Source organism: Saimiri boliviensis, chromosome X (assembly GCF_048565385.1).
Source record: "Saimiri boliviensis isolate mSaiBol1 chromosome X, mSaiBol1.pri, whole genome shotgun sequence".
Taxonomy (NCBI): Eukaryota; Metazoa; Chordata; class Mammalia; order Primates; family Cebidae; genus Saimiri; species Saimiri boliviensis.
Genome location: NC_133470.1, coordinates 115,145,072 through 115,159,563, shown reverse-complemented (window position 1 = coordinate 115,159,563; position 14,492 = coordinate 115,145,072).

Sequence of the window (14,492 nt, the reverse complement as noted above, 5' to 3'; positions counted from 1 at the left end):
TTTTAAGGACCTTTGTGATTACACTGGGCACATCTGGATAATCCAGAATACCTCCCAACCTCCAAGCCTGTATTAAATCACACCTGCAAAATTTCCTAGGCAGGCAAACACAGTATTTTATCTAATCTACTGACTCTATGCCAGTTTTTCCAATTTACTGAATAGTAGTATTCTTAGCATTATTTGCCCCTCCCATATAGGATCCAATCTAGAATCAGGTATTGCCTTTAGCTATGTCTATTTTGCCTCTTTTAATCTAGAACATTTCCATAGCTTTTGCCTTTATGACACTGATATTTTTGAAGAATAATAAGATCTTTTTTTTAAAAAAATAGAACATTCCTTATTTTGGGTTTTGCGATGGTTCCTCATGGTTAGATTGAGGTTATGTATCTCTATTTGGAAAATTACATAAGTGATGCTATGTCCATTTCAGGACATCACAGAGGTCTTTGATATCCATCTGCCCCTTTGATAATACTAACCTTGACCATCTTTTCAAAAAGTGTTTTCCAATTTCTCCACTGTGTGCCTACAATTTTTTCCCTTGAAAGTAATAAGCAGTCTGTGGGAATAGTGTTCCAGGCAGGGGGCTTAGTAAGCATAAAGGTCCTGAGTCAGAAACATGCCTGGAGTATTGGACACACAGCATGGAAGCTGGTAAGGCTGAAGCAGAGTGAATGAGGATGAGACCAGAAGGAGATAGAGGTCAGAGGAATATGAGATGGCAGACTGTGAGGGCTTTAAGCACCATTGTAAGAAATCTGGCTTTATTCTAACTGAAGTGGGAAGCTACTCAAGGTTGAAATGGAGCAGTCTGTCATTTTTGGTTATTACTATTATTATTTAAGGGTTCCAAGTTTAGAGGAGCTAGGTCTCGGTGAAGCAACTTGTTGCCAGAGAACAGACGTTTCCCAATTATTAGATTAGACAAATCAGATGAATCAAAAGACACAACAGCATTCTAGACTAATGGTGATGGTAAAATTGATCATATAAGTGAAATCTCAGACTGTGCATCTACAGATGTCAATATCTTAGATATGACTTTTCAAACTTAAGAACCTATTAGGAAATAGTATATGTCCGAGTACAAAAAGGAAATACGGTATTCTTATCCAGTTAGTCATTCAACAGGAAGGACTTCATCAGGCAATATTTGGTTACAGGAACCTGAGTCAACCTGTTTTGCTAAAAGGATGTATGACTTTTATGTTTCTACATGAAACTTTACCTGATATAGTTCAAACTGGACAAATGCTGAAAGCATATGTGCATCCAAAGGTAACTAAAAAGAAAAGGATCGCCGGGCATGGTGGCTCATGTCTGTAATCTCAGCACTTTGGGAGGCCGAGGCGGGTGGACCACAAGATCAAGAGTTCGAGACCAGCCTGGCCAACATGGTGAAACCCCGTCTCTACTAAAAATACAAAAATTAGCTGGGTGTGGTGGTAGGCACCTGTAATCCCAGCTACTCAGAAGGCTGAGGTAGGAGAATCGCTTGAATCAGGGAGGCAGAGGTTGCAGGGAGCCGAGATCACCCTGGTCCACTCTGGCCTAGGTGACAGAGTGAGACTCTGTCTCAAAAAAAAAAAAAAAAAGAAAAGAGTGATGTAGAAATGAAAAATCACACATCATTGAATCAATCATTTGAGTTGGTATTTAGGAATCTAAATAAGAAAATATTTTGCAGTTGTTGAGCAAAGAAGATGGCCATTTTTCTTTCAGCAAAATTATGAACCTCCAAAGTTTTCAATTTTGGCATTCTCAATTAATTTATTTTATTATTTTTAATTTTCTTGAAACAGTCTCACTCTGTCACCCAGGCTGGAGTGCAGTGGCCTGATCTTGGCTCACTGCAACCTCTGCCTCCTGGGGGTTCAAAGGATTCTCATGTCTCAGCCTCCTGAGTAGCTGGGACTACAGGCAGGCACCATATGCCCAGCTAATTTTTGTATTTTTAGTAGAGACAGGGTTTCACCATGTTGGCCAGGCTGGTCTAGAACTCCTGACCTCCAGTGATCTGCCTGCCTCGGCCTCCCAGAGTGCTGGGATTACAGGCATGAGCCACTGTGGTGGGTCCTTTGAGGCTAATGAAAGTTCCAGGATCAGAATGAGGGGGAAGGGTGAGGTTGTGCTGCCCAGTGGCTACATGAGTGAGTGCTGGGCTGAAGACTGCTGTGCTGAGGGAACCTGGGACAAATCCTTGGACATGATGGAGACATCACTAGGGCTGGAACGGCTGAGGCATTCACATTTTTTTTGGCTTTGACTGTATTTCATATGGAGCACCAGATGTCTGGCCAAAGGATGTCATGCGTCGTCCCTTGCCTAGTATGTGTTGTCTGCCATCTGCATGGCATTTGAAATACACTTGGGGTTTTGCTCAAGAATCCAAAGAAGGCATTTATTTTAATCAGAAATTGTTTTCCATTCTTACTGAATATAAAAATAACAACATTATAGGTATATAAACATGGACAGGCAACAGTCACCCTCTCCATTTCTACTCTCCAGGGATGACCATGGTTAAGCTTGGTACCTATTTCTTCAGATGTTCTGCCTACCAGTACTCAGGGCAGCTGTGTTTTATGCAAGGAATGTGCTCCTGAGGGCTCCACATAATTAGCTATTTGTTTGATTCAAAACGAGTCTTGACAAAGGAAGGCCGGAATTTCTGTTTGTCAGCTGAACTGGTGCCACCATGTGGCAATAGTGTAAACATGGCTTACAGTTCACTTAGACTTCCAGCTTTGAAGTTGTGTGATTCTTGGTGACATTTTAATTTGGGAAGACGTGCATTATTTCAAATGTTGTACATAAACTGAAGCTAAAATATTTTATATCACAATATTTCAAATTCTTATAATTCAAATGTATTTAAAATGTGACTTCACTGTGTTAATATAAAAATGGTATCATATTACAAAAACTTTCCTAAAATTTGCTTTTCAAAATTCAAATAACAATATATTTCGGGCATTCTTTCATGTCAGCAAATGTACTTTTGTCTCTTTCTTTTTAAGGGCTGTGGGTCATTCTAGCATAGCAGTGCATCCTAATTCATTTAACTAAGCCTCTGTATTGATGGTTCGTTCTCCCTAGGGATAAGGTCTCTTTCTTCTGTCTTTATGTCATCATATTTGTTGTCAGTTTCAGGGCCCTTGACAAATCTATATATTTCTCAGTGCCAGAAACTTGTAGCCAGAGAAAAGCAAACCTCTGTCTCTTGGCAGCCATTCAAGCAGTGACCCTGAGCCCTGACCAAGTGTCCCAGAAGTCATTTGCTTTTTTCTTCACTAAGCACACTTGGCACTGTCACTGAATTGACCTGGTCTGACGTTGTAGGTTGGATTCTGTGGAAGCAGTTGCTGAAACAGAGTTTGAAATACAACTTACTTATTAGGAATTTAACACAGGGCCAATAGATATTAAAGTATTTGAATTAGGGTCTCAATTTGAGTTAATGGGTTCACTTTGAGTTAAGTGTTTCTGTCCATATTCCCTTAAGAGCAAAGCATGTCAAGGAACTGGGTCGGTTTTTCAGTTACTTTGTTGGTGGTTGGTCTCTTACTTTTCGGTTAGAATAGCAATTAGATTCAAGAACGCGCCATACCTGGAGGCTCTGACACAGTGTGAAATTCCAAGCCTTATGGGTCATTCTGGTTATAACCAACGTGTGTAATAGTCTTCAAAGTGAGTTTCTCAAGCTTTTTTCCTCTTGTTTGAAGCCATCAGTTAGGCAGCTTTTAGTGTGAGGAACTTCACTTCTTCCTATCTTTTCCACAGCATTAATTATGTATTCTGAAAACTTCTCCTCTAGAAACAGATGTTACTTCAGGGAACTTCTGTAAGTTTTACTCGTTATTGAAAAGCATTGTACAGAACCTTTTGCTGAGGGGAAAGGACTACCGCCATCTAGCTTGACCCTTCTTCAGTCCTCACCTCCCTGGCTGAGACCACTTGGCTCACTAGTGCTTGTCTTCTCCTCTTCTTCCTGAGTATACCACCAGATTGCATTTCTCTGTCCCCTCGCTGCTAGATGGTGCTGTATTACAGTTTTTTTCAATGGAATGTGAGCCAAAATGATTAGTGCCACTTCTAGGCCTGGCATTAACCTGCTGGATAAAGAGGATCCAGTGGAAGACTCAGAGACCCTGAAAGATGGCAAAGCCACATAATGGAAAGAGCATGGATATCTGAATGATTGCATGGTGTAAATCCATCCACTCCACTCCATGTTCCATATTAGACTATAGCATGTGTGAGAAATAAACCATTAAGCCATTTAATGCTAAGCCACTAAGATTTCTTTTTAAAAAACCTGCTAATAATCAGCCTCTACTAATAGTTTCAGACCTGCTTCTCCTTATTGGATCAGGAATGAGCACCTGCTACTTCAAGGACAGTCATCTCCTCACTAGCTAGTGACCCCGTGGCCTAGCATGTAATATAAACTAGGACAATCAGATTTCTTCCTTCACAAAGAGCCTCAACTTGAAGTAAATGTAGTTGGACATGAACCTCAGTACATATTATGTAACTTATAAAATATAATATATTTATTTTCTGTATCTGTTTTCAGCTTCCATTTGACCAGTTGGTAGAAACTTAATTTCAGTCATTTTAAATTTCATTTAGTTAAGGGCTTCCTTAATGAATTCAGATGGCCTTCCTTAATGCCAACCTCCTCCATCCCAGCCGCAGATGGCATCTATGTGGTGTCTTTTCTTTTTCCTGTGGCAGAAAGCCACTTACTGATTATTGTCCTGAGCACCAAGTCTTTCTGATTTCAGCTCTCTCTCAGCTATTTCCTTGCTCCTCTGTACCCAGAGGGTACATCTAACTGCTCTTCACACTACTGTTGGGACGCTCCATGAAGCTATCTCAGTTCCTTTGCATAGACATGTGACACAACCATCTTTATTGCTCCTTTTGCATATTGGTGAGGAATAACTCTGCAGGACTTACCATTCTCTTGAGTTCCACCCAAGAAGTTAGGCACATGTCCAGTTTAATTTTGAACCCCCTAGACTATTTGTTTGGTTTTATGGTTGTCCCCAAGAAATTGGCTCAGGCTTGTAGGACACAGGGATTCCCACTAGCATATAATTATTTTGCTTCTCATCTGCTTCATTTTCTCTGTTGTCCAAGGAGCCCTCTGGTATGAGTGGGAGGAATGGGAAAACAGTAATGATAACAGGAAATAATGGATAGGAACTGTTATGATTAATATGTTAATATCATCCTACTTACACACACACACACACACACACACACACACACACATACACACACACACACAAATCTGCTATCTGGTAGCTTAACAGAAAGAATCAGACTGAAGAGTAGAACTGAGCATGTAGGTCCAGAGCCAGCTAGGGCCCCGAATTGCACTGTGGCTCCAGCTTAGTGAGGTTCAACCCTCCCTGGACTTACAGTCTTGGATATCTGTTATTATTAATTTAAGCAATTTCTAGGGAAGCTCTCACTAGAATGTATCCACTCAGTTTCCTAAGCTGGAAACCTTGGAGTCATCCTAGGATTACTGCAAGTTTCCACAGATGACTATCTTGATATGAAAATGACATCATATTAACAGCAATAGCTCACATTTCTTAACACTGGATGCTTGGCTCTATTACTTGATTAGGTATACCTAGGCATAACTGTATCCCAGTCTATGTTCACCCTAAATGTCCCCCCCGCCAATATACATATACAAGAAATGACTCCTGTCCTCCATCTTTGGTATTCAGTAAGTCATCAAGTATTTTTGTTCTACTCCGTGAATATTTTTTTAAATCTGTCTCATTGACTCAATCTCCAACCCCAGTGTACCGTCTTAGGTATGGTCCTCATTTCTCACCTGATTTCCCTTACCTGTCTAGTATATTTTCAATTATCTGTCCTCCACATGGTAACCATGATTTCCCTCACCTGTCTGGTATCTTTTCAACTATCTGTCTTTCACATGATAACCAAAGTAATTTTTTCTTTAGAAATGTAAAGACATCTGATCATGCATCTCTCTTTCAATGGCTTCTAATTGCCCTCCATGTAAATTCCAAACTCCTCACTTTAGCATACAGGGTCCTGCATAATCTGCCTGCTTTTTAGTATCATGTACCACCACTCCCTGACACACCACCCTTCATGCCTCTCATATGGAACTCTTTGTAGTTTCCTGTCTGATGCAGCTTCATACCTTGGGGCTTTTGCATGTGCTGTGTCTTCAGAGGGTTTTCCCTGCCCAAGCCACACCCCAGATGAATGAAATCACAATCTCTTGGTGGGGTGGGGAGATATTGGTATGTCTTAAAGCTACATGGGTGATTATATTACACATTCAAGTTTGAGAATCAGCACTTTAAACTGCAAGTCAAGCATCACTTCCTCTGAGAAACACTCCTTGAACCCCGAGCCTGATCAAGTTGTTCTTTCTCTCTGTTTCCATAATACCATCTGTGGCTTTCTATCATAATGGTGATTATTCTGTACAGAAATTGCTGATTTACTCATCTGTCTCTGTTATACTTTAAATTCCTTGAGCGCATGGACAATGCCTTAAATGTCTTTGTATCCCAAGTGCATAGCATAATGCCTAGCATAAAATGGGCACAATAAATAAATATACAAGTTTATGAAATGTTATTGAAAAATTTATAGACCACCTGCTATATGCCAGGCATGATGCTAGCAGGTTTTTGTGTTACCTCATTTAATCTTCTTAACAATCCTAATAAATATAATTATCCCTGTGTTATAAGTGAGGAAAAAAAGGATCAGAAAGGTTAAGTGATGTATCGAGTCACACAGCCAAGATCTAAGATTTAATCTGAGATCTTTTAACTCCAAAATCAGTGTTTCTTTCTAGTTATGGCTGGCAGAAAATAATGTTCGATAGCTGTATGTCACTTATATTAGTTTTCTATTATTACATAACAAATTACCACAAACTTAGCAGCAAAAAGCAGTATCTACTTATTAGCTTATAGTTCTTTAGGTCAGAAGTCTAGGTACACTGTGGCTAAGCTTGTTCCTCTGCTTAGAATCTCACAGGCTAAAATCAAGATGTCAGCCAGGCTGAGTTCTCATCTAGAAGCTCTGAGGAAAAATCTGTTTCAATACTCATTCAGGTTACTGGCAAAATTCTGTTCCTTTCTGTTGTAGTACTGAGGTCCCCGTTTTCTTGCTGGCTGTCAGCGGGGGACTGCTCTCAGCTCCTAGATGCCACCTGTGTTTTCTTTTCAAATGGTTCTCTTTCACCCTCAAGCTAGCAACAGCATGTCAACTTCTTCTTGTGTTTTATTATTTTTCTTAAAAAGATTTTTTTTTTTTTGGCCAGGCACAGTGGCTCATGCCTGTAATCCCAGCATTTTGGGAGGCCAAGGAGGGTAGATTATGAGGTCAGGAATTTGAGACTGGCGTGGCCAACATGGTGAAACCCCATCTCTACTAAAGATACAAGAAATTAGCCAGACGTGGTGGTGCGTACCTGTAATCCCAGCTACTTAGGAGGCTGAGGCAGGAGAATTGCTTGAACCTGGGAGGTGGAGGTTGCAGTGAGCTAAGATTGCACCATTGCACTTCAGCCTGGGCAACAGGGTGAGACTCCATCTCAAAAAAAATTATTTTTAATTTCAATGGGTACATAGTAGGTATACATATTCATAGAGTCCATGAGATATTTTGATATAGGCAAATAATGTGCATCTTCTTGTGTTTTAAATCTCAGACTTAAAGGGCTCATTTGATAGGTCATGCTCATTCAGATAATCTCCCTATTTTAAGGTCAACGAATTTGGAACTTGAATTATATCTGCAAAATCCCTTTATGGCAGCACTTAGTGTTGGATTGAATAATTAGGAGAAGGTGTGTGTACACCAGGGGCCCAAATCTTGGAGATCTTTGTAGAATTCTGCTGCCATTGTCCGAATGACTGTGTCCCCTCCAAAATTCACGTTAAAACTTAATCCCCAGTGATATCATATTAGGAGGTGAGGCCTTTAGGTGGTGCTTAGGGCATGAGGGCTCTGCCCTCATAGATGGGGTTAGCACTTTATATAAGGGCTGGAGAGAACTAGTTATTATTTTACCCTTTCATCCCTTCCACCATGTGAGGACAGAGAATTAATGGTACTATCTTGGAAGCAGAGGCCAGGCCCTTACCAGACACCAAACCTTCCTACACCTTGATCTTGGACTTCCTGGCTTCTGGAATTGTGAGAAATAAATTTTTATTATTTATGAATTGCCCAGTTCCGTGGTATTCTGTTCTAGCAACACAAATAGAGACATCTGCCTACCACACTGCCTTATGCATTATAAAGCTTTGTCTTCACATATATTATTTCATTTTATCTTTTTCACCAACCATACTAAATAGGCAGAATTATGTTATGACCACTTTTTAACACATACAAGGAAGTGGGAGCAATAAAAAGTAGCTAAGTAATGACAGAGAAAGAACTGAAACCCTTTTTCATTTAGTGCTCTGTCTTTTAATGCCATATCCATCATTGCTTTAAAAAATATTAATCTAATTTTGATATAATAGAAATGAAGAACAATTGTAGTCTTATGGAAGTAAGTTTGCTCCAACGTAAGAAGACGTGATCTCCACTGTATTCTAATCCATTTGTACAAACATTCATATTAAAGAAGAATTAGTCTGTTATAAAAATAGTTTATAGTAGGGCCTTTTAAATTGTACTCATTATCACCGCTACATGCTTAGTGAACAATGATGACAATTAACCTTTTGTATTAGTCTGTTCTCACACTGATATAAGGACTTATCAGAGACTGGGTACCTTATAAAGGAAAGAGGTTTGATTTATTCACAGTTCAGCCTGGCCTGTAGGGAGGCCTCAGAAAACTTACAATCATGGCAGAAGGGAAAGCAAACATGTTCTTCTTCACAGGGCAGCAAGAAGGAGAAGAATGAGAGTTGAGCAAAGCAGGAAGCCCCTTATAAAATCATCAGACCTTGTGAGAATAGCAAGGGGGAAACCACCCCTATAATTCAATTACCTACCACTGGATCCCTCCAGTGACACGTGGGCTTTATGGAAGCTACAGTTCAAGATGAGATTTAGGTGGAGACACAGCCAAACCATATCACCTTTATTAATGTCTTACATGTAAAACATGGATTACCCATGTTTTATGTAATTTTGTGCCCACCATCAATTAAATTTATATTTATTGTAATAAATGCTTGTACATGTAAAAGTGATTTAGGAAAGTCATTTGAATTTGAATTTATACTGGCTTCCATTGTAAAATTTTGGTATTTACTGAATTTTCAGGAGTGTCCTTTGGTGAAAAGTGAGGTGTGCCTATAGGAGGTTTGTGTGTGGTTACAAAGACATGCAGTTGATTCTGTAAGCAAATGTAAACCAATGCCTGGGGTATTTCTATGTAGTTGCACTGGCTTATTGGAAGTCAGATTGACAGAGAAAACCGTAAGCAGAGGTGGTATAGTAGGACGTATATGTATGCCTCTGTGTGTGTGTGGAAGGAACACACAGGAAGACAGTGAAGAGGGTGAGAAGGAAAGTCTCAGAGTGAAAGACCAAGATATAGAAAGTTCTTTCTTTTTTTGGTTGCAATGGGTATGGATTCTCCATTGCCTGACTAATTGGAAAGTTAGTTCTTTCACACCTAATCCACCTACCACCTCCCTTTCCCATCTCTGTTAGCTCAACCAGCTAGAGAATAGGCAGTAGCATCCTGAAAGGGAGGTGTTTCTACACTGCTGAGAACTCTGTGCCTCTTTCCTATCTCTCAGAGAGGCCACATCTGTGGGTCTGCAATATAAACAGACTCATGGGCTGCAAGGGGACAGATTCTAGGCTTTTGCATTCCACTCCAAAAGCAGTGGCATGTATTGACAAAGGCCTCTTATTACTGAGACAATTTGATTATAGGTGGTAGGGGAAAAGTCTTCGCATTTCTTGAGACTAAAAATATATTTGTGGGAGTATTTTCAAGATATCTACTTAAAAGGAAGGAAGAGAACTGGAAAATCTCTGAGTGGGGCATAGGGTTTCAGAAATGCTGATCTGTATATAATCATTTGGGCTAAAAGAGCTGGCTATCTATGCTATTGAGGTAGAAATATGTGTTTGGGGCATGATACTAAGAGTGAGAGCCTCCTCCTGAGAAATGAATTGGGTGCTGGGTAATAGCCTCAGATGTGAACTTTACAGGAAGAAATTACTTCCTGTTTATATTGCTTGATAACAGAACAACAGTTCTTTTCTCTTTCTTTTTTTCTTTGTTCCTGCCTGCCTGCCTGCCTTCCCTCCTTCCTTCCTTCCTTTCTCTATTTCTCCTTCTTTCTCTCCCTCCCTTTCTCCTTCTCTCCCTCCCTCCCTCCCTTCCTTTCCTTTTCCCTTCCCTTCCCTCCCACTCCCCTCCTCCTCTCCCTCCCACTTCCTCTCCCTTCCCCCTTCCCCTTCCTCCTCCCTTCCCCTTTCCTCTTCCCTTCCCTTCCCTCCTACTCCCTTCCCCCTCCCCTCCCCTCCCCTCCCCCTCCCTCTTCCCCTCCCCTCCCCTCCCTTCCCTTTCCTTCCTTTCCCTTCCCTTCCCTTCCCTTCCCTTCCCTTCCCTTCCCTTCCCTTCCCTTCCATTCCCTTCCCATCTCCTCTCTCCTCTTCTCTTGTCCTCTCCTCTCCTCTCCTCTTCTTTCTTTCAGACAGGGTTTCACCATGTTACCCAGGCTGGTCTTGAACTCCTGGACTCCAGTTATCCACCCATCTTGACCTCCCAAAGTGCTGGGATTACAGGGATTCACCACCATGCCTGGCCAGAAAAATAGTTTTAAAACACTTATTTGCAATCTTTACTTTCTGTCACATCAATCAGGCCACAAAGTTACTATCAGAAATTTCTGAGAGAGCAGTCTTTTTAAAAAAGTCAACTAATTTACAATCTTTGCTTCCTATAGTCAAGCAGACTAGAAAATAAAATGCTTATTCACAATAGCAAAGACATGGAATCAACCCAAATGCCCATCAATGATACACTGGATAAAGAAAATGTAGCACATATACACCATGGAATGCTATGCAGCCATAAAAAGGAATGAGATCATGTTCCTTGCAAGGACATAGATGGAGTTGGAAGCCATTATCCTGAGCAGACTAACACAGGAACAGAAACCCAAACACTGCATCTTCTCATTTATAAGTGGGACCTGAATGGTGACAACACATGGATACATGGCAGGGGGACAACACACATTGGGGTTTGTTGTTGGGTATAGGGGGAGGGAGGGCATCATTAAGAATAGCTAACAGATGCTGGGCTTAATACCTAGGTGATGGAATGATCTGTGCAGTGATCCACCACGGCATACGTTTACCTACGTCACAAACCTGCACATGTACTTCTGAACTTAAAATAGAAGTTGAGGGAGAAAATACAATAAAATGCTTTTCTTTTCACACACACACACACACACCACACACACACTTAAATACAAGTCAAATTATATTTCTTCTTTTGGTCTTGACAGTATGGATTGAGTGGTTAAGTATATGAGCTTCGTAGTCAGACAGACCTGGATTTGGTCCCAGTTCTGTCAATGAATAGCTCGGTGACCTCTGGCAAATGATTTTACCTCTCTGGGCCTTAAGTCTTTTCACTCATAAAGTAGGGGATAATACTAATACTTGCCTTACAGGGTTATACTGAGGATTAAATGGGATAATAATTTAAAGTACACAGTACAGTACCTGAAGCATAATATTCAATAAATTTTAGCTGTTATTGTTATAATTAACTAGTTGTGAAAGCTGACATATATTGCTGTTTTACAACTGAGAAGACCCTTTTGCCTTCAAAAGACAGTCTTATGGCCTCCACTATCCTTCTGTTGAATAATTTGCACATTGAAAGAATTTCTTTTCAGATCTAATTTTCGAAGTAGTCTTGCTATGATCTATAGGTCCTGAGCAAGATGGGGAAGCAGTACAAGGCAAGCAGGATTGTGGGCTTGGATATTGTCTGGTTTTCAGTTGAGAGCAGACTTTTATTTCCACCAAGGAAGTAGTACCATAAGATGGGTAAGCTAGAGGGGAAATAAACCAACAATTTGAGTCATAGAGAAGAGCATTTGTTTCCAAACAGACCAAGGGAGGACGCTGAGGAAAGATGCTTAACACGTAGTGCAGTGTAAACAGTCCTAGGCCTCTGCAAATGGTGATAACAGTACTACTTAAACTTTATGAGGATTATTATGAGGATTAAATGAGATAATACATGCAAAATGCTTAGAACTATGTGCACCTGGTGCACATAGAAAATACTCAATAAATATAAGCTATGTGTTTATTAATGTTGTACAAGTTCTGTTGCCACTCTTTGGAGATTCCGATTTAGTAGATTTGATGAGGTACGTAGGAATTTTTTTTTTTTTTGTAAAATCTTCTTCAATTTATTCCTCAGCCCTAAATGGAAACATGTTTCTGTATGTCCCTGCTATGACCATGTCTTTCTACTTCCACAAACCACTCTAGTCTCCCTGCTTCAAGATAATGCCCAATAATTCAGAATTGACTCTTAATGGAGTACATAGTACCAGAGAACTACATACTGGAGTGACATAGTCATATCCTGGAAGCTGCCATTTAGGATTCATTGTATCTCAGGAAATTTGTGCCATTCTAGATTAAGAAGCATGTATTCCATTTGCCTACTAACAACAATCATGTTTTTAGGTCATGTTGGAAAGATAAATCCCTTAGTGAAACTATTTTTATTGATAGCAGACTAATTTTCTTAATTCTGGAAATATCCAATCCGTGCTTTCTTTTTACCAGTCTCTCTCTTCTTCATGCTTAGAACAAAGTATTTTGGTGTGCTGTAGCCTGGTGAAAGGAGTGAAAGCTCATTTAGAATGGTGAAGCAGGGATTAATCGTAGTGCCCTAGTTTTAGAGCATAAATGAAAGAGATGGACAGAAAGGGCAACTTGGCACCTAGGACTTTTCTGACCAGCTGTGTGGAGGTTTGCCCAATTCTCAGACCATTCCATTTCCTTTTTCTGATCTGACATCAGAAAGCCAAGCAGGCCCACCGATTCCCATGGAATGTGGAACAAATTGTGTAATACAGCTCTTCACCATCAGCAAAGTATTAGTAAGACTGGAAAGACTTTTCCTTTCAGCTATAAATGGGACCTGTTTTTAAACAAAGTAGAGACAATAGAGACTGTTAGTGATAGTAACTGATGCCTCAGGGAAACAAGTCTTGTCACTGCTTGTTAATTTCAAATTCATAGACACAATGTGATTACTTATTTCTATTCCCATCTAGAAATGTGGGATGATGGATCAGAGCATCTTTTTCCTTAAATCTCCAGTTGAATCAAATTCCAGGAAATATTAGGCATTGACAATAACTCCTCCTTTCATCCCAGCTCTTAGGAAAGCAGGCTTTACAATAGAACTACCATTTACAGAGGAGGAAACGGAAGCTTAGAGAGGCCAAATAACTTGCCTTGTATCTTGCCGAGTGGAGGAGATGTCCAAATGCGTGTAATCTGATTCCAGAGCCACAGCTATTAAGTAAACTCCCTCTATGTGTATTTTGACAAAAACTGTATAAGAAATTCTGATGTGCCTATCTAGTTAAGAACTCCTAATTTATTTCTTTAATCTTTAAAATTATTTTAAGCAATTTGGAGTAAAAAAGTAGTAAACATGTTAACAAATTCAAATTATACAAGAGATCATACAGTAAGAAGTGAGTCTCTCTTTTCTACCTATATTCCAGTTTCTATCCCTAGAGGCAACTATTTTTTTTGCATATCTTTCCAGAAATATTCTGAGCATATACTATCATATATATGTCCATATATACCCTTAAAACATAAATGGAAGCATGCCATACATACTGATGTTTCCAGTCTGAGAAATCCTGCCTTGGCAAATACCACCGTCTCCAAGATCCCAGAAAGCCTGCTAGCCAAACCACAGATGATGACTGGATACATATGATGTTCTGTATAACCATGAAAAATGTGATGCAATACAGAATATATTCTGCAGTGTCAAGCAGTTAATCTGCACAGGAAATGACTTCATCTGAAAGTGTCTGCTTTGAGGGACTCATGGTCACTTGGTATATGCTATATGCCATTGTTCCCTGAGTGTAGAGATCTCTTATGTCTTATGAAGTATTGTATTCCACTCAGTATCTAATGAACTTAGTTCCCCATGTGTTTGGACTGGGTGTTCAGTCAATAAAGACCGTATGTATCCCTGCAAAATTTCTGTTTTGTTTGATTTAAAAGTATTCTTCTAGTGGAGTATTATAAACAATTGGTATTAAATTTCTAACCAAGTACTGTAAGTTTAGGAGGGGACAAAGTTTATGGTAAAGATTGTGGGTAGAGTAGGTAAAGACAGGATATATGTGTGCTTAGTCAAAAGTAAGGCATTGAACAAAACTAAAACATGAACAAAACCTGGAACAAAT